Genomic DNA, 18945 nt, shown 5'->3' with positions numbered 1-18945 from the left:
GGCTTGAAATTAACAAGGTATAGCGCACACAGCAACAGCGGTGCCGTCTAACACGCAGCTGCAGCAGTGAGAAAATGGTGGCGACGGGGAAAATGGCTTGGTCTTATAGGGCAAGGACATGTGACATACACTGCCAATGACACATGCCCTTGCTTGTGTGAAAAAAAGCACTTCGCTCCGTGTGTGCGCTGCTGATAGGCTGACAGATTGCACCTCCCCACTGCAAATGCGGGAAAGAGAAAAAAAAATGGAGATCTTCATTGTTCCTGCAGAGATCCATCCCCTGCCCCTCCCCCCATCCCACTGTACACTCAAACTGCGTATTAACATTAATTTTCATCATTACTGAGAAAAAATCCAGTTATGACTTTGGTGCACGAACAGTTATCGAACATAACCTCGAACAGCCGAATTTTTATCAAATTGTTCGTGTTCGCCGAACGGCTCGAACACCGACCAAAACAGCTCGAATTTGAGATTGGCGAACAGTTCGAGTAGAACAACGCTCATCTCTAGTATTAACATTAATTTTCATCATTACTGAGAAAAAATCCAGTTATGATTTTGGTGCACGAACAGTTATCGAACATAACCTCGAATAGCCGAATTTTTCTCAAATCGTTCGTGTTCGCCGAACGGCTCGAACACCGCCCAAAACAGCTCTAATTTGAGATTGGCGAACAGTTCGAGTCGAACAACGCTCATCTCTAGTTGCGAGCTTGCGTATTTTGGACAAAAGAGCGACCAATACCTCATGTAATGTATTTAACTTATACATTATTTTTCATCTTTTTCTTGCACATTTTCCATTTTTTGCAGGATGCAGGCAGGCCCTTTAGTATTGGTTGAGTGAATTGGGGCATCTGTCTTGTGGGGTGCACATATATTGTGCTTGGCAGCCTGTTTGATTTAAATTTATGGGTGTCATTAATAGGCTGTAAGCCAGACACTATGCATCACATGTGTCTGTGTGACTGACGTCCTATGCAAGCCCCAACTGTGTGCATTTTTAATACTAGACTGACACTCCATCCATGAATTGGTAGGTTTGTGAGTGACTGTCACATCAGTATTTTGTACCTGTGCTGCCCCCGCCTTTATCATGGGGGTCTGCTGCATCTGCTTGTGCATTGATAATCTGACCTGGTATTGGTAAGGCTGGATTATTTTCTGTGATGTCTGTTGTTGGGTATCCTGGGTCCAAGGGCTCCTTCCTTGTCCCTAACACTAGGGGCTCCCTAGCTATCCATTCCCCAGATTACTTCTAATGAGGAAGACGCCAGAGCCATGTTCCTTGTTGAATCAGTTGAGAGCTCCTGGAGCTTTCCAATGTTGATGGTCTCAACTGTTCAATGTTGGCCACTCCCCTCTCCTATATATTCTCGCCTCTGGCAATCATGGATTACCAGTGTTAGTTTTATGCTGCCTGGTTTTGAAGTCGGAGGTGTTGGTTGTTTGAAGAGGCGCTTGTCCCAGTGTTCCTCTCTGTTGTTTGTGAGTACATATTTGCATGATTGCTTTTTTCATTTATCCCTGTATGTCTTCCCTTGTAAGTCTGGTTTGTGTATTCTTTTACACTACAACTCCCCATTTTCCTTGGTGGGGGAGTGGACAGATAAAGGCTGACTTAGTAGCTCAGCAAGGTACTTGGCCCCAGCGTCTTCACCATTAGAAGTTATCCTGGGAGCAGGAATAGCTAGGGCTCCCCTATCTTTAGGGATAGGGAAGGAGCCCCTAGCCACGGGATATCTGACAACAGAGCTGTGAAAGTATGATTGCTGATTGAATATATGATTTTTCGTTTCATCCTCATATGATTATATAAATATGATTCTGTATTCATTTTCAATTAATTAAGCTATGATATTATTCTACTGACCGATACTGGTGTTATTTCTGTTTATATATGATACATTTCTTTAGTTGTTGATGAAAGCTTGGGATGAACTTAAAAAACGTCCAATAAAATTAACTTGCTGAGTAAAGTTCACTTGCAATGTCTTATAGATTTTATAAATGCAATTATTCCATCATTCCCAAAAAAGAATAACATTAAGGCCTTTTCAACTGTTTTTTGTTTAATTTGATGTATTTTGTACCTTGCTGCTTTCACTGCTTTTAAACTGCTAAGGTAGTCCTGATTGACTATTCTATACCATGTGTAAAGGAGCAGGAGGAAAAGTCCTGGATTGCAGGTATGTATCACCAAGGTGGCTGGTGATTTAAGCCTCGGAATTGAAGGCTTTAGCAACGGTAGGTTGTTGAGAAGGTTTTTATTTTGACCAGATTTTGTGTCAAAGATTTAGGAGTGACCAAAAGACTCTGGGTGGGAAAGGTCACTCCCGTGCCTCCAATTCAGGCTTTGCAGGTGCTACAAAAGGCAGCTGAAGTGGCTCAGGAACTGCAGTGTGTTCATTATCGGTGACCAAACTAAGAGAGAAGAATTGCCTGGATTGCTGCATGAATAAGACCATTGTATATCTTTTGTTTACCTAGAGAAGGGACTGTTTCCTTCCTGTGTTGTTATTCATTTAAGCCAAGGAAAGGCTATTTTGCTTTTATGAAAACTCTGTTAATGATGAATAAATAAACCTAAGATGGCTTGAAACCAAAACCAAGTTCCATTGTGTATCCAAACCACTACCAGAAAGCATCAATCCCTACACATGTTACATTGTTATTATTACAAAGCATTGTGGGAAAGTACACTCGGTCTTTCCTGAGTTCCCAATCATCTCTTGCAGATGAAATATTCAGCAGTGTTAAAAGGCCCTATTTGGTAATTTGAGTAAAGCAAATGTCAAATTATTTCAAAACTTAAAATTAAATTTAATTGGCATCAAATTGATTCACTAATCTGTAATAAATTCCCTTAATAGTCAATTTTTATGATAAAGTTCCTACTCTGTCTCAGCATTCCGCTGAGTGGATTCATGGAATACAGTATACCATAATAAAATCTCTTTATCCTATTAACAGACCAAAAAGCAAAAATCTCTTTTTCTCATTAATGGTCCATAATAGTATGTTTGCCCTTGGGTCAGCCAGTAGAAATCGTTTTAGGATCACATAGATAGAGATGAGCAATTTGCATATCTTCAGCGAAAAAAATATGCCTGGGGCCATTTCACAGATTGCTGAAGACTGAGTTAGCAGTCTAATGGCACCAGGCAGGGCCAGGCGTTCTTCCTCATAATGCCATGCAGCTATCACATTATATGGCCTAGCACCGCCAAAGAGAGGGGCTATCTCAGCTAGTATAAAAGATGTGGGTCATCTAAGATTTTATGCTTGCATGGTATACAGATAGGAGGGCAGATCACACAGCAAATTCCACCTTGGTATAGAAAAAGGCCTCATCTTATAGCAGGGTACTATTGCAGTGCTCAAGCAGATTGCAAATTGAGGTGCTAGTCTCAATATGTGAGAAAATTCGAAGATTGAAGTGATATACAGTATAGGGAAGTTATGTGGCTTTAAAGTCACTCAGTATGAATTTATTGATTTGAGGTATAGTGAGTGCAGGAACAGCACATTAATAGCAGGTTATTTTTATTTTTTATTCATACACAGGAAACAAGAAGAGTAGTATTAAACCATTCAGTGCTATTTTTGCTACTAAAACAAAATCCTGAATCCAAGGCTTGTGTGTCACAGAAGGTATGCTTCCTACATTGTAAGACGAGCCGGACATTTTTTTACATCCTGAAGAAAGATCTCCATAGTCTAGAAATTTAAACACAACTGTAAATTTTTTTGAACACTTCTTTTATGTAACAGACCAATATTACAGTATCATAGACTTACACAAGCTGCCTGAATACGACATCTGGTTTCAGGAGCTTGCTTTAGTGACGTTAATCTTCCTAGTTTTTTTGTCCCATCCTATTTTGTAAAGGCACAAAGCTGTGGGGATTTTTATTAAATCTGTTAAACAAATTCACAATTTCGTTTTTGAATACTTATTTTAACTGCCTCAACCATATAGCATACACTGCACAACCATACTGCGTGCTTTTGCCACATTTTCATTTCCGGTCATGAACCGACATATAGCTACTTAACAACATAACATTTTAGGATTATGTATCTTGCATTATTGATGAAGGGGAAGGGTTTAGTTTAAAAAAAATTGTAAACAAAAAAATTCTAAAAAAAAATAGAAAAAAAGTTAAAGGTTTTGCAACTGTTTTCTAGTTGCATTCAATAACCCTGAATGAAGAAAATTGGTCTGCACACAGTATGGGGTAGTGGGCCGTTAACCCAAAAATTCAGAAAGAAGAGTCCACCACACTCTCGAAAGAAAGTTGCAAGTGTTTTTATTTTTACAATGCAATCACGGGAAAATATCAAGATTGATTAAAGATGGAGAAGCGACACAATAGACGTTTCAACCTGTTCTGAGTCTTTATCACGAAGTCGCTGGATCTAGTGGGCAGGCTGATAACATAAGACACATCTTCAATGCATTATTGTAAAAGCTGAATCCACACAATGTAGCTGTAATGAGAAAAAAACTAAGATAAAAACAAAGTGAGCAAATACCCTGCAGTAAATAAATAGCAACAGTGCATGAAAAAAGCTTAACTTAAAGGGAATTTGCGCTCTGGCTAGTCAAATGCATGTAAATGCATAATGAAAACTTGCAAAATCAGCAGTGTATCATATTTATATTTTCCCCACTGTATGTATCCACCCTTTTTGCTATGAAGCCCCTAAAAATTTCTGGTGCAAGCAATTATCTTCAGAAGTCACTTGCTTAATGAAAGGAAGTCCACCTGTGTGCAATCTAAGTTTCACATGGTCTGTCAGTACACACAAGTAGAAAAGACGAGTGCCCGTACTCACGTGTACGAAATCAGTTAATTTATTCCACATATAGGAGAGTTACAAAACATTTCAACCCCTCACGGGCTTTTGTCAATTGACCAAAGAGATCTCCAAACAAGTCAGGGACAAAGTTTTTGAGAAGTACAAGTCAGGGTTGGGTTATAAAAAAATAACAATGCAATTTCTGATGATACCCCGGAGCACAATCACATCCATTATCATCAAGTGGAAAGAACAAGGTACCACAACAAACCTGTCAAGAAAGGGCCGCCCACCAAAACTCTCAGCCAGGGCAACGAGGGCATTAATCAGCGAGGCAGCACAGAGACCAAACGTAACCCTGAAGGAGCTGCAGAGTTCCCAAGTAGAGACTGGAGTATCTGTCCATACAACCACAAAAAGCCACACACCCCAAAGAGGTGACCTTTATGGAAGAGTGGACAGAAAAAAGCCTTTACTTACATACAAAAATTATAAGACTCGTTTTGAGTTTGCCAAAAGACATGTGAGAGACTACCTAAATGTATGGAGGAAGGTACTGTGGTCAGATGAGACCAAAATTTTACTTTTTGGCCACTAAGGTAAATGCTATGGCTGGCACCAAGCCAACACAGTTCATCACCCCAAGAACACCATCCCACAGTGAAAAATGGTGGTAGCGACAGCCTCATGCTATGGGGATCTTTTTCGGCAGCAGGGACAGGAAAATGGTCTGAGTTGAGGGGAAGATGGATGGTGCGAAATACAGTGATATTCTTGAGAAAAAACCTGTTTAAGTCTGTCAGTGATTTGAGACTGGGACGGAGGTTCACCTTCCAACAAGACAATGACCCAAAGCATACTGCTAAAGCAACACTCAAGTGGTTTAAGGGGAAACGTGTAAATGTTTTGGAGTGGCCTAGTCAAAATGCAGACCTTGAGAATCTGTGCTGTGCTCAGACTTGTAGATTGCTGTTCACAAGAGGAAACCATCTAACTTGAAGGATTTGGAGGAGTTTTGACTTGAGGAATGGTCAAAAATCGCAGTGGCCAGATGTGGAAAGTTCATAAAGGCTTATCCAAAGCGACTTGCAGCTGTAATTGCTGCAAAAGGAGGCTCTACAAAGTACTGACTTTAGGGGGGTGAATAGTTATGCACACTGAAGTTTTAGTTATTTTGTCCTATTTGTTGTTTGCTTCACACAAAAAAAGAAAACCAAATGTTCACATTTGTAGGCATGTTCTTTACATGAACTGATGCAAACTGTCAAGATAATCATGGCCCGGGAAGGTCACGCAGAACCACCCTCTGAGATTTTTGTGTCAAACAGCTCTCTGCTGCCCCCTATTGTCTGGACAATTACACAATTGGCCGACGATTAACTTAGGAGGCAGCAGACTGTTGGCATTAACAAGTCAATTATTGGAAAACTAACAGTGAGCATATGGTATATACACCTCCGGATTCCAATACATGGAATATATGTATATACCCGCTTATGATCACTGCTATCTTCATGATTATCCAAGAAAGATTATTAGCTGCCACTCGTAAGAATTGCCCAATTGGGATCCCCAGTATGGTAGAATGAGGGTGAGAAGATGTTGCATGTAGCAATGAATTGGTTGCTGTTGGTTTCCGGTATAGTATAGTAGTCAATCGTCCATCTTGATCTGCTGATAAAGATATATTTAAGAATTCCACCGATCTTCCAAATTTGTAAGTTATTTAATGTTATAGGCATTGTCATTCAGGTTGTCCATTAGTTTTTTCAATCCATCTGCCGACCCTTCCCATATAAAAAGGACATCATCAATAAAACGGATCCAGTTGTAGATTTTATCCACCTCCTGAATCAGTTCTTCCTGAAATATTTCTTGCTCAAAAAAGTCAAGGAGTAGATTTTCATAAGAGGGGGCACATGATGCCCCCATAGCTGTTCCCTGTAATTGCAAAAAATTTCTTTTGTTACATGTGAACACATTATGTGTCAACACAAATTCTAGCAGTGTAATCACCAATTTTACTATATTTTCCACATTGCTGCAATGTAGAAATTATCGGGCTGCCCTTTGTCTGTCTGAGTGCCTGATGGAGGTGTACAAGGCCTCAACATCAGCAGTGACTAAACATATGTTTTCATTCAAATGGATATTATCCAGACATCCCAGGGCAGCCGTTGTGTCTTTGATATAGGAAGGCAACTCAAATACTAGTGGTTTTAAAAAATAATATACAATTTTGCATGCCATCTCACATAATCCCTCATTCCCAGAGACAATGGGTCGGCCTGGTGGATCTAATTCATTATTGTGGATCCTGGGAATGAGGTAAAATGTTGGTAGTCTGGGATTTAGATTTTTGTAAGCATCAAGCAATTTTTTAGGGATGACGTGGTTTTCAAAGGCTTCTCCAAGTATGTCTAGGAGTTCACTATGGAATTTGGATGTTGGATTAAATGTAAGCTGTTTATAGCATTTAGAGTCATTAAGTAAAATATTTGTTTGGTTCTCATACATTTGATTAGGCCAAATGACTATGTTCCCTCCTTTGTCTGCCATTTTGAAAATCATGTCATGCCATCGTCCGAGTTCTGTCAGCGCTTGTCTTTCCTGAAATTGAAGATTGGAATCTCTATGTTAGGCGTCGGCCGTTTGCTGGATCCGAAATTGGTTCAGAATCATCAGTGGATTCTGTGGTCTCCCATTCCGGTCCAGATGCTGCTCAGCATCGCCGTCGGTCCCAACAATTAGCTGGTGCATGAAATGTACAAGTTGTCTCTCGGGTCTTTGTTCCTAGCAATGTGAAGCATAGGTTGCGGAGGGGAACAGGGCTACTACAGCCTAAGTCCAGGATGCACTGCACTGAGCATGCCCGTGACATGGCGGACCGTGACTGGTGGTTTGGTGTCAACTGATCCGGTGACCTGACACCTGCCTGATTGGCCGCGGGTGACGTCACCAATAATGCGACGGTGGGCAGGGCTTAATCTTTAAATAGCCCGTCCACAAACATGGCGGCACGCTCTGATCATTGAGCTGAGATGGTGTTACTGTGTGCACGCTTGTTTGTTTGGGCTTCACGTGTGCTCTTGCTTGTATAGCTTCAGACAGGCAGGTTTAGCGGGGGATAGTCAGCCTTAGATGGAGGGAGGCAGGTAGCTTCGTCTGACAGTCCGGCTCCGACAAGGGGGGCGCTATACACCCCGAGCAGACTGCGGACTCCGTATTCCTGGCACCGCCTGTTAGCCACGTGGAGAGATACTCCGCAGTCCGGTAGCACACCGGCTGGGAGCACGTATACGTCGGCGTGAATCGCACACACATCCTAGCGCCGGCTGCGTAGTCTCTGTGCAGTTAACAGGGCTACGGCTACATTATTTGTCGCACATCTCTCGTGCAGTTAACGGAGATAGTGCGAATCCCTATTCCCGTCCCGGTGTGCAGTAACACGGAAGTGATTGATATATCAGTTGGTTGTTTTACCTTCTTACCCGGAAGGTGTTCGGCCGCAGTCTTCCAGGCTGCATCGCGGACCCCAGGTTCGGTTGCTTTCCATTATTAACCCCTTTACAACCTATGACGTACTAATACGCATTTGTGCACTGGGCTTTTAAAGCCTGTGCCATATTAGTACGTCATCGCGATCGCGCCCGCACACAGGTTGTGCGGGCGCAATTTTGTCACCCTGGCCTGGATGCCACAAAATGTAATAAAGCTGTGTCTGAGAGCAAGGGGGAGGTTCTCTAGTCAGGGGAACATTAGCATGCAGTACCTCCAGTCTCAGGCCAGTAGGGGGAGCAGGCTGCCCCTATAAAAGCTGGAACTGGGGGCAGGGTTAGGAAGAACTGGATGACCTGTCTCAGTACTGAGACTTCTCCCGGAGCAGAGCAAGGACAGAAAGTTGTATTGCACCTAAGAGGAAGTGTGGCAGGAGGAGAGCCACAAGCCAGAGACAAGAGGCGAAGTGAGCCTGTCTTAGCAGATAAAGGACTTAATTTACCAGACTTTGGTGTCTGAGGCTGGGAGGATTCCTCATCCCACAGCAGATAACCAGTCCGCAGGGGACTGTATGTTCCTTGGCCTAAGAAACCTGGAGGCTCTGCCACAACAGAAGGGACCAGTAAAGCCGTACCAGGCCGGGAGCAGAAAGGAACCCACGTCGAAGGCCATACAGGCGAGAGTACACGGAAAGCTCGGAAACGTGGGCTGTTACCCTATAAGGAGGAGATAGCCAGAAGGAGCACAGAAAGCACGGTAGGCCTACACCCTCACCCTGACCAGGGCCAATTTCCCCATTGCTCTCAGACATCCAGGTCCCCTCCTAGTCGGGACTGTTTGTGGGTCAGTTTACCTGTTCTAGTAAAGACCCTGGACGGCAACCTGTCGTCTGTGTGCTCCTTGCTCCTCCAGCACTATCAGCACTGGGACTCTCACCACCATCACTCCCACCATCCACTACACTGCCCTGGGGCCGCACTCTTTCCGTGGGGAGTCACAGCATCCCAGCTGCATACATCATCAGCCCTAGCGGTCTGCCTTGCAGCGGCGGTTCCTAATGACCGCAAATCCACGGGTGGCGTTGTCGGACATAGTCAACAGCACATAACGGACTACCACTGGCCTGACCACCCTGAGCCACGGAACCGGGTTGCCACTACTACTCCCATCGTTCCCCTACTGCCCGGATCCGAGTGCCCCACGGCCCAGGGGGCGAGTCAGCTTTGGCGTAGTCGGCAGGATTGCAACCAACCCACCACAAACGGGTATTGCGTGCCTGAAAAAGACTTTGCACTTACCTGAAAAGAGGTTTCCCGCCGTCCGGAGCCGTTTCCCGCCATTTCCAGCCGTCTCCCGCCATCTTCCATCGGTTCCCGCCATCTTCAGCCGTTTTCCCGCCATCGGACGCCATCTTCAGGACGCCGCGTGGGAAGAAGAGGGGCGTGGATGTCGGATACAGAGGCGCCCACTACCACCAACGCAGCTGCAGCAGCAGTGATGCCATTTTCCCTGCCCTACATCCCTGGAGCGGCCTGGCTGCCCAAGTACTCAGGGTAGCCCCATGCCCTAACTGACTTTAAGGAAAGGCTGTACAGTTTGTTCCAAGTCTACCCCCTGACAGAGGAACAGAAGGTCAGCATATTAACAGGGCAGTTAACTGGTGCAGCCCAAAGGGAGGTAAAATCATGGCCCACTGAGGAGAAAAGGACCGTGAAGGGTATTCTGGCCCGGCTGCGGGGTACCTTTGACACACGTACCTCCGCTGAAATTAAAATGAGGTTCTATGGATGTAAGCAGCGGGCACAGGACAGCATCAGAGACTATGCCCTAAATTTGCAGGAAGCCTTGAGGGTCATCCAACAAGCTGACCCTGGCAGCGTGCAGGAAACGGATAAGCTACTAACAGAACAGTTTATAGAAGGTCTGCTGTCTAGCGCCCACAGGACCCAGCTGCACCTCATGTTCTTTCAGAACCCTGATCTGATCTTTGCCCAATTCAAGGACAGGGCCATAAGGGTGCTCCGTGAATCCGCAACAAGTGGCGCTATAAACCCCCGGCGCCCTGCTCTCACCTACCACCAGGAGGCGGCGCCCTCCTCTATGGACTCCGTGGGGGCTGATGCACAGGCCCTGAATCAAGCCCCGTCGAAAGATCTGCACAACCAAGTCCAGGAGCTGACCAGGAGCATCGCGGCGTTGACCAGGACCGTCCAGGAGTTACAAGTGGACCCGTCAAGACCCATCGAGCTGGCTTCAAGTTCGGAGGATGTCCCGTGGCGTCGACAGAGGAGGATCCCGTCGTTCCGAGGGAGGCCCACAGACCGCTACGCAGAGGATGGACAGCCCATTTGCCGCCGATGCAACCAGCCTGGACACATTTCCAGGTACTGTAATTTAAACGGGTCCAACCTGGGGCAGAGGGCCAACCCCCAGGCATAAGATCACCAGGCCCTTATAATTGGCGTGATAAGTACATTGGGGGGCGCCCGGTTTTACCCGTGGTGCTGGACGGTATCCCCATGAGCGCCTTGCTGGATACTGGGTCACAAGTAACCACTATCCCTTATGTACTTTTTAAGCAGTATTGGACTGATGCTGATATCACACGGTATCCAGACAGTAACTTGAGCATCATCGCCAGTAATGGCTTACCCGTGCAGCAGATGGGGTTCAAGGAGATGACCATTAAAATTGGTAAAGTTGAATTACCGGCACAGGGAGTGATTATTGTGGACATTGACCGTCGTGAAAGTCACCCTAAAATAACTGTGGGTACTAACGTGATTGAAAATTGTCTTTCAGAGGTAATTGTAATTCTACAACAGGTGGTGGTGAATGCTAGTTCCAGCCAACAGAGAGTCCTCAACAAGGAGATGAAAGCCATGATGAGACGGCAGCAGGTAGAACTGTCTGGTGGTGAGATCGGTAGCGTAAGACTGAGTGACCCATTCCCCATTTCCATGCCTCCCAAAAGTGAAATGATGATCTGGTGTCGGACTGCAATCGGGTTGAGAGGTAGAGACTACCAAGCCATGGTAGAACCCGTGTACTCAGACAGCAGGCCCACCATTTTGACAGCCCGGGGGGTGGTTGATGTCCGTCATGGGAGGGTGCCCGTTCGCATTCTCAACATTGGGGAGAGAGAGGTACACTTACCCAGGTACGCTACACTTGCCAAACTGTTGCGAACACAAAGCTATCAGGGCCGTGGAACCCTTGCCCCCATCTCCACAGGCAGAGGGTAATGGCTCCCAGAAACAAAAGGAGGACTGGTGCCAGAAACTCCATGTGGGTGCTGACTCCACTCCCCTGCACCAAAAACAAGGAGTCTACCGGGTGGTACAGGAGTACGAGAGAGTCTTTAGTAAGCACCCGCTAGACTTCGGCAGAGTAAAGGGGATAGAACACCACATCCCCACCGGGAGCCACCCACCAATGCTGACAAGGAGAAGACCGCCTTCACCACCCCGATGGGAGTGAGCAAGTTAAACTGTATGCCTTTCGGGCTCTGCAACGCACCAGGGACCTTCCAGCGGCTGATGGAATGCTGTCTAGGGCACTGAAACTTCTAGACGGTCCTCCTTTACCTGAACGACGTGATCGTCTATTCGAAAACCTACGAGGACCATCTAAAGCACCTGGCCGAGGTGTTCGAAGCCCTGGCAGGCTATGGCCTGAAGGTGAAACCATCGAAGTGTCACCTGCTGAAACCAAAGGTCCAGTACCTAGGGCACGTGGTAAGCGTGGAAGGAGTGGCCCCCGACCCTGACAAGGTCACGGCAATCAAGAGCTGGCCAAGCCTCTCGAACATCAAAGAGGTGAGACAGTTTCTCGGATTGGTAGGCTACTACCAAAGGTTCATCCCCGGGTTCACTAGGATGGCAGCTCCTATGCAGGACCTCCTAATCGGACAGTCTAAGTCCAGGAGCCAAAAGCCGCCCTTCAGGTGGGATAAACCAGAAGAGGAGTCCTTCCGCCAGCTAAAGATGGCCCTCACAGGGGACGAGATCCTGGCCTACCCTGATTATGGCCAGCCTTTCATTCTCCACACAGACGCCAGTAATGTGGGACTGGGAGCCGTACTGTCCCAAAACCAACAGGGCAGAGAAAGGGTGATCGCGTACGCCAGCCGGAAGCTGAGACCCACCGAGAGGAACCGGAGAATTACAGCTCCTTCAAGCTAGAATTCTTGGCGGTGGTGTGGGCCGTGACGGAACGCTTCAAGCATTACCTGGCCTCCGCAAAGTTCACCGTGTACACGGACAACAACCCGTTGACACACCTGGACAATGCAAGACTGGGTGCCCTGGAACAGCGGTGGATGGCCCGTCTCTCCAACTATGACTTCGTGATCAAGTACCGGGCAGGCAAAACCAATGCCAACACGGACGCCCTATCAAGGATGCCTCACTTACCTGAAGGTGACGAAGACCCAGAAGAGCTGGAGGAGGTAGAACTCCCTGCGTTTCACCGGTATGGAGCCGCTCAATACTCCCACCGTGTGAAGGAGGAGGATCTAACAACCGTGATGATCAATCCCCTACCTCACCACAGCTGGGCCGAGACCCAAGATAGTGACCCTGCCATCCTCCTGGTGAAAGATCTGCTGACCCAGGAAGACGCCCGCATGGATCCGGACGCCCCAGAGGAAGCCAAGCAGCTATGGAAAGAGAAGAGCAAGCTGTTCCTCTACGAAGGCAAGTTGTGCAGAAGGATTGTCAACCACCGGACGCACGAGCTGACCTGGCAAGTCGTGGTCCCAAGGCGGGATGCAGCTATGGTCCTGGGGGCTTACCATGACAGAGCGGGGCACTTCGGTTGGAAGAAACTGGAGTTCCTGCTAAGAGGAAGGTTCTTTTGGGTCGGCATGAGAGGAGCTGTAGAAAAATGGTGCAGAGACTGTGGCCCTTGTCACCTAAGGAGGAAGGACCGTGCCAGCCAGAAGACACCCTTGAGGCCCATCGCCACCACGCAGCCTCTTGAGCTGGTAGCTCTAGACCACGTCAAGTTGGCTCCAAGCCAGTCAGGGTACATCTACGCCCTGACAATCGTTGACCACTATTCCCGTTTTCTCGTGGTGGTCCCGGTAAAAGACTTGACAGCCCAAACAGCGGCCAGAGCCTTCCAGCAATACTTCTGCCGTCCACACGGGTATGCGGAACAGGTCCTGACAGACCAGGGTCCAGCATTCGAGGCTGAAATCTTCCAAGAGTTCTGCAACCTCTATGGCTGTAAGAAGATTCGGACAACGCCTTACCACCCACAAACCAACGGGATGTGTGAGAAAATGAACAATATAGTCATTGACCTCCTGAAGACGTTGCCCCTGGAGGACCGCAGCCTGTGGCCAGAAAAACTGCCGGACCTGAAAGACCTATACAACCATATCCCGGTGAATGCTACAAACTGCACCCTGGCTTACCTGATGCGAGCCAGACCAGGTAAGCTGCCCGTAGACCTGGAGATGGGAGTCCTGACACCTGAGGACACCTCCCCGGATGCGGACTGGGATACGGAAAGGCAACTGCAGTACAAGAAGGTACAGGAGAGTGTGGAGAAGAGCCTGGCCCAGGTGAGAGAGAGGCAAGAAAAACTCTTCAACCAACACGCCCCTGCTGGTCCCCTGGAACCTGGTGAGCAGGTCCTGAAGCGGAAGAGAAGGCTACATAAGTTGGACGACCAGTGGGAAAGGGAAAACTACACCGTACTGCTGTCTGACCACGACAACCCGAAGGTGTGCGTGATCACCAAGGACGGAGGAGAAACCACTAGTACCGTCTCCAGAGACCAACTCAAAAGGTGCCCCGAGCAACTCCGTAGTGCAGAAGAGGATCAGAGTGACCTTGAACCCGCGGAGGACAAGGAAGAAATGATTATCACCGTTCTCGGAGAGTTCCCTCAGTCCTGGACTTGAATAAATGATGCCATAGTGGTACCCGTCCTGCATTTCCTGCAACCGGCACAGCAACAACCAACACCAGAGCCGGAAGGTGAAGAGGAGCAAGCGGTTCCAGAGGCAGAAGAGCCTGTATCAGCAGTCCAGGAGAGTCAACCCTCTGCTGACAGTGAGCCTGCCATGCCTGCGGTAAGCCAAAGGACCCGCAGACAGCTGCCTGCCCTACCTGTACACCCAGCTGGTAGCTGTACCCCTAACGCTAGTGGGGAAAGCCAGGTCGGTCCACCACCAGACAGTGGGTAAAGGAGATCAACTAGGAGCACAAAGGGGCAGATACCCGCTCGCTGGAAAATATAGAGCGCGCTAAAATTGTAAATAACCCTGTTGCCAAATGTTGAATTGTTTGCCAAGTTACCTGCATGATTAGTAATTGTGTGTTTCAGTTCCTTAAAGTTGCCGTACAGACTCGAAGGTTATGGACTTTTTATAACCGGAATCTTGTATGGACTGCGTTCAGAGCCTAACCAAGGAATGAACTAAGACTGTGAAGGACTTGGGGTAGGACAGACCCCCACCTGGTTAAGGCTCCCCGTTGTATTGGTGATATGGACACCCGGTCACAGACCACACTGTGACCTTAAGAACTCAATCTGTGCGTCACTTTCTTGATAATGTTTTATGGTCATGCATATTGTCTTTGTTTATTGTTTAGTCCCGGAGTACTAAATTTTACAAGGGGGGAATGTGTCACCCTGGCCTGGATGCCACAAAATGTAATAAAGCTGTGTCTGAGAGCAAGGGGGAGGTTCTCTAGTCTGGGGAACATTAGCATGCAGTACCTCCTGTCTCAGGCCAGTAGGGGGAGCAGGCTGCTCATATAAAAGCTGGAACTGGGGGGCAGGGTTAGGAAGAACTGGATGACCTGTCTCAGTACTGAGACTTGTCCCGGAGCAGAGCAGGGACAGAAAGTTGTATTGCACCTAAGAGGAAGTGTGGCAGGAGGAGAGCCACAAGCCAGAGACAAGAGGCGAAGTGAGCCTGTCTTAGCAGATAAAGGACTAAATTTACCATACTTTGGTGTCTGAGGCTGGGAGGATTTCACATCCCACAGCAGATAACCAGTCCGCAGGGGACTGTATGTTCCTTGGCCTAAGAAACCTGGAGGCTCTGCCACAACACGGAAAGCTCTGAAACGTGGGCTGTTACCCTATAAGGAGGAGATAGCCAGAAGGAGCACAGAAAGCACGGTAGGCCTACACCCTCACCCTGACCATGGCCAATTTCCCCATTGCTCTCAGACATACAGGTCCCCCTCCTAGCCGGGACTGTTTATGGGCAGTTTACCTGTTTTAGTAAAGGCCCTGGACTGCAACCTGTTGTCTGCGTGCTCCTTCGTGCCTCCAGCACTACCGGTACTGGGACTCTCATCACCATCACTCCCACCATCCATTATACTGCCCTGGGGCCGCACTCTTCCCGTGGGGAGTCACACTACCCTAGCTGCACACCTCATCAGCCCCAGCCGTCTGCATGCAGCGGCGGTTCCTAATAACCGCAATCCACGGGTGGCGTAGTCGGACATAATCATCAGCGCATAACGGACAACCACTGGCCTGACCACCCTGAGCCACGGAGCCGGGTTGCCACTACTACTCCCATCGTTCCCCTACTGCCCGGATCCGAGTGCCCCACGGCCCAGGGGGCGAGTCAATATGCTCTGCCCACTCCCCAGTCCCAGTCCATCATATGCTCTGCCCTGTCCCAGGTCATATGTTCTGCCCACTCCCCAGTCCCAGTTCATCATATGCTCTGCCCAGTCCCAGTTCATCATATGCTCTGCCCACTCCCAGTTCATCATATGCTCTGCCCACTTCTCAGTCCCAGTTAATCATATGCTCTGCCCACTCCCCAGTCCTAGTCTATCATATGCTCTGCCCACACCCCAACACCAGTACATCATATGCTCTGTCAACTCCCCAGTCCCAGTTCATCATATGCTCTGCCCACTCCGCAGTCCCAGTTCATCATATGCTCTGCCCACTCCCCAGTCCCAGTTCATCATATGCTCTGCCCACTCCTTAGTCCCAGTTCACCATATGCTCTGCCCAGTCCCAGTTCATCAGATGATTTGCCCTCTCCCCAGTTCCAGTTCATCATATGCTCTGCCCACTCCCCAGTCTCAGTTCATCATATGCTCTGCCCAGTCCCCAGTCCATCATATGCTCTGCCCACTCCTCAGTTCATCTTATGCTCTGCCAACTCTCCAGTCCCAGTTCATCATATGCTCTGCCCAGTCCCAGTTCATCATATGCTCTGCCCACTCCCAGTTCATCATATGCTCTGCCCACTTCTCAGTCCCAGTTAATCATATGCTCTGCCCACTCCCCAGTCCTAGTCTATCATATGCTCTGCCCACACCCCAACACCAGTACATCATATGCTCTGTCAACTCCCAAGTCCCAGTTCATCATATGCTCTGCCCACTCCCCAGTCCCAGTTCATCATATGCTCTGCCCACTCCCCAGTCCATCATATGCTCTGCCCACTCCTTAGTCCCAGTTCATCATATGCTCTGCCCAGTCCCAGTTCATCAGATGCTTTGCCCTCTCCCCAGTACCAGTTCATCATATGCTCTGCCCACTCCCCAGTCTCAGTTCATCATATGCTCTGCCCAGTCCCCAGTCCATCATATGCTCTGCCCACTCCTCAGTTCATCTTATGCTCTGCCAACTCACCAGTCCCAGTTCATCATATGCTCTGCCCACTCCCCAGTCCAAGTTCATCATATGCTCTGCCCACTCCCCAGTCCCAGTCCATCAGATGCTCTCCCCAGTCCCAGTCCATCATATGCTCTGCCCACTCCCCAGTCCCAGTTCATCATATGCACCGCCCACTCCCCAGTCCCAGTTCATCATATGCTCTGCCCACTCCCCAGTCCCAGTTCATAATATGCTCTGCCCACTCCCCAGTCCTAGTTCATCATATGCTTTGCCCACTCCCCAGTCTCAGTTCATCATATGCTCTGCCCAGTCCCCAGTCCATCATATGCTCTGCCCACTCCTCAGTTCATCTTATGCTCTGCCAACTCACCAGTCCCAGTTCATCATATGCTCTGCCCACTCCCCAGTCCAAGTTCATCATATGCTCTGCCCACTCCCCAGTCCCAGTCCATCAGATGCTCTCCCCAGTCCCAGTCCATCATATGCTCTGCCCACTCCCCAGTCCCAGTTCATCATATGCTCCGCCCACTCCCCAGTCCCAGTTCATCATATGCTCTGCCCACTCCCCAGTCCCAGTTCATAATATGCTCTGCCCACTCCCCAGTCCTAGTTCATCATATGCTTTGCCCACTCCCCAGTCCCAGTTCATCATATGCTCTGCCCACTCCTTAGTCCCAGTTCATCATATGCTCTGCCCAGTCCCAGTTCATCATATGCTCTGCCCACTCCCCAGTTCATCAAATGCTCTGCCCACTCCCCAGTTCATCATATGCTCTGCCCAGTCCAAGTTCATCATATGCTCTGCCCACTCCCCAGTTCATCTTATGCTCTGCCCACTCCCCAGTCCCAGTTCATCATATGCTCTGCCCACTCCCCCCAGTTCATCATATGCTCTGCCCACTCCCCAGTCCCAGTTCATATCCTCTGCCCACTCCCCAGTCCATCATATGTTCTTCCCACTCCCCAGTCCCAGTTCATCATATGCTCTGCCCACTTTCCAGTCCATCATATGTTCTTCTCAGTCCCAGTTCATCATATGCTCTGCCCACTCCACAGTCCCAGTTCATCATATGTTCTGCCCACTCTCCAGTCCCAGTTCATCATATGCTCTGCCCACTCCCCAGTCCCAGTTCATCATTTGCTCTGCCCACTCCCCAGTCCCAGTTCATCATATGCTCTGTCCACTCCCCAGTCCATCAAATGTTCTTCCCACTCCCCAGTTCATCATATGCTCTGCCCACTCCCCAGTCCCAGTTCATCATATGCTCTGCCCAGTCCCAGTTCATCATATGCTCTGCCCAGTCCCAGTTCATCATATGCTCTGCCCACTCCCCAGTCCCAGTTCATCATATGCTCTGCCCAGTCCCAGTTCATTATATGCTATGTCCACTCCCCAGTCCCAGTTCATCATATCTAAACGCAGTATAAAGAGAGGTTATAAAAGAGTTTTATTAAGTAAAAGAACGGACCTTTTGAGATCAAGAGTTAAACCGCCACAGGAGTTCAAGGTGAGATTTATTTCTACCTATCAAGAAAAATGGTGGGACAAAAAAGTGCCTTGCAAAAGTACTGGCAAATTCTAAGAGTTGACGATACCCTTGCAAAATATACTTTTGACTACCCCTCCATAACATATAGAAGGGCCAACAACCTGAAAGACCAACTTACACATAGTTACCATGCCAGACCTAGGCCTGAAAAATCTTTTGGCTCAAAGGGCCCACCATGGGGTTTCTATCCATGCAATTGTGGCGCCCCTGAGGGTTCGACTGCCACAGGGATGCTGCACTTCTTTAATGGAGTGTAGTGTTCCTCCTCTGAGGTAAGAACAGTGTGATAGTCGTGACCCAACCTTTGCATCCAACACCACATTTCTCCACCAGAGGGAGCTAGTATGCACTAGGTGCTGCTCCCCTGGTTACAGGGAGACTGGGGAACCAAGAGTTAGGGGAACCAGTTAGTGGGTGAGGGTGGAGGACCTACAAGTTAGTTACACTTTAGATTTCATATTTAATACAA

Source organism: Phyllobates terribilis, unplaced genomic scaffold (assembly GCF_046119375.1).
Source record: "Phyllobates terribilis strain yellow unplaced genomic scaffold, ASM4611937v1 Scaffold_3__8_contigs__length_932513732, whole genome shotgun sequence".
In the NCBI taxonomy this organism is placed as follows: Eukaryota; Metazoa; Chordata; class Amphibia; order Anura; family Dendrobatidae; genus Phyllobates; species Phyllobates terribilis.
Note: the sequence above shows the minus strand (reverse complement) of the source record.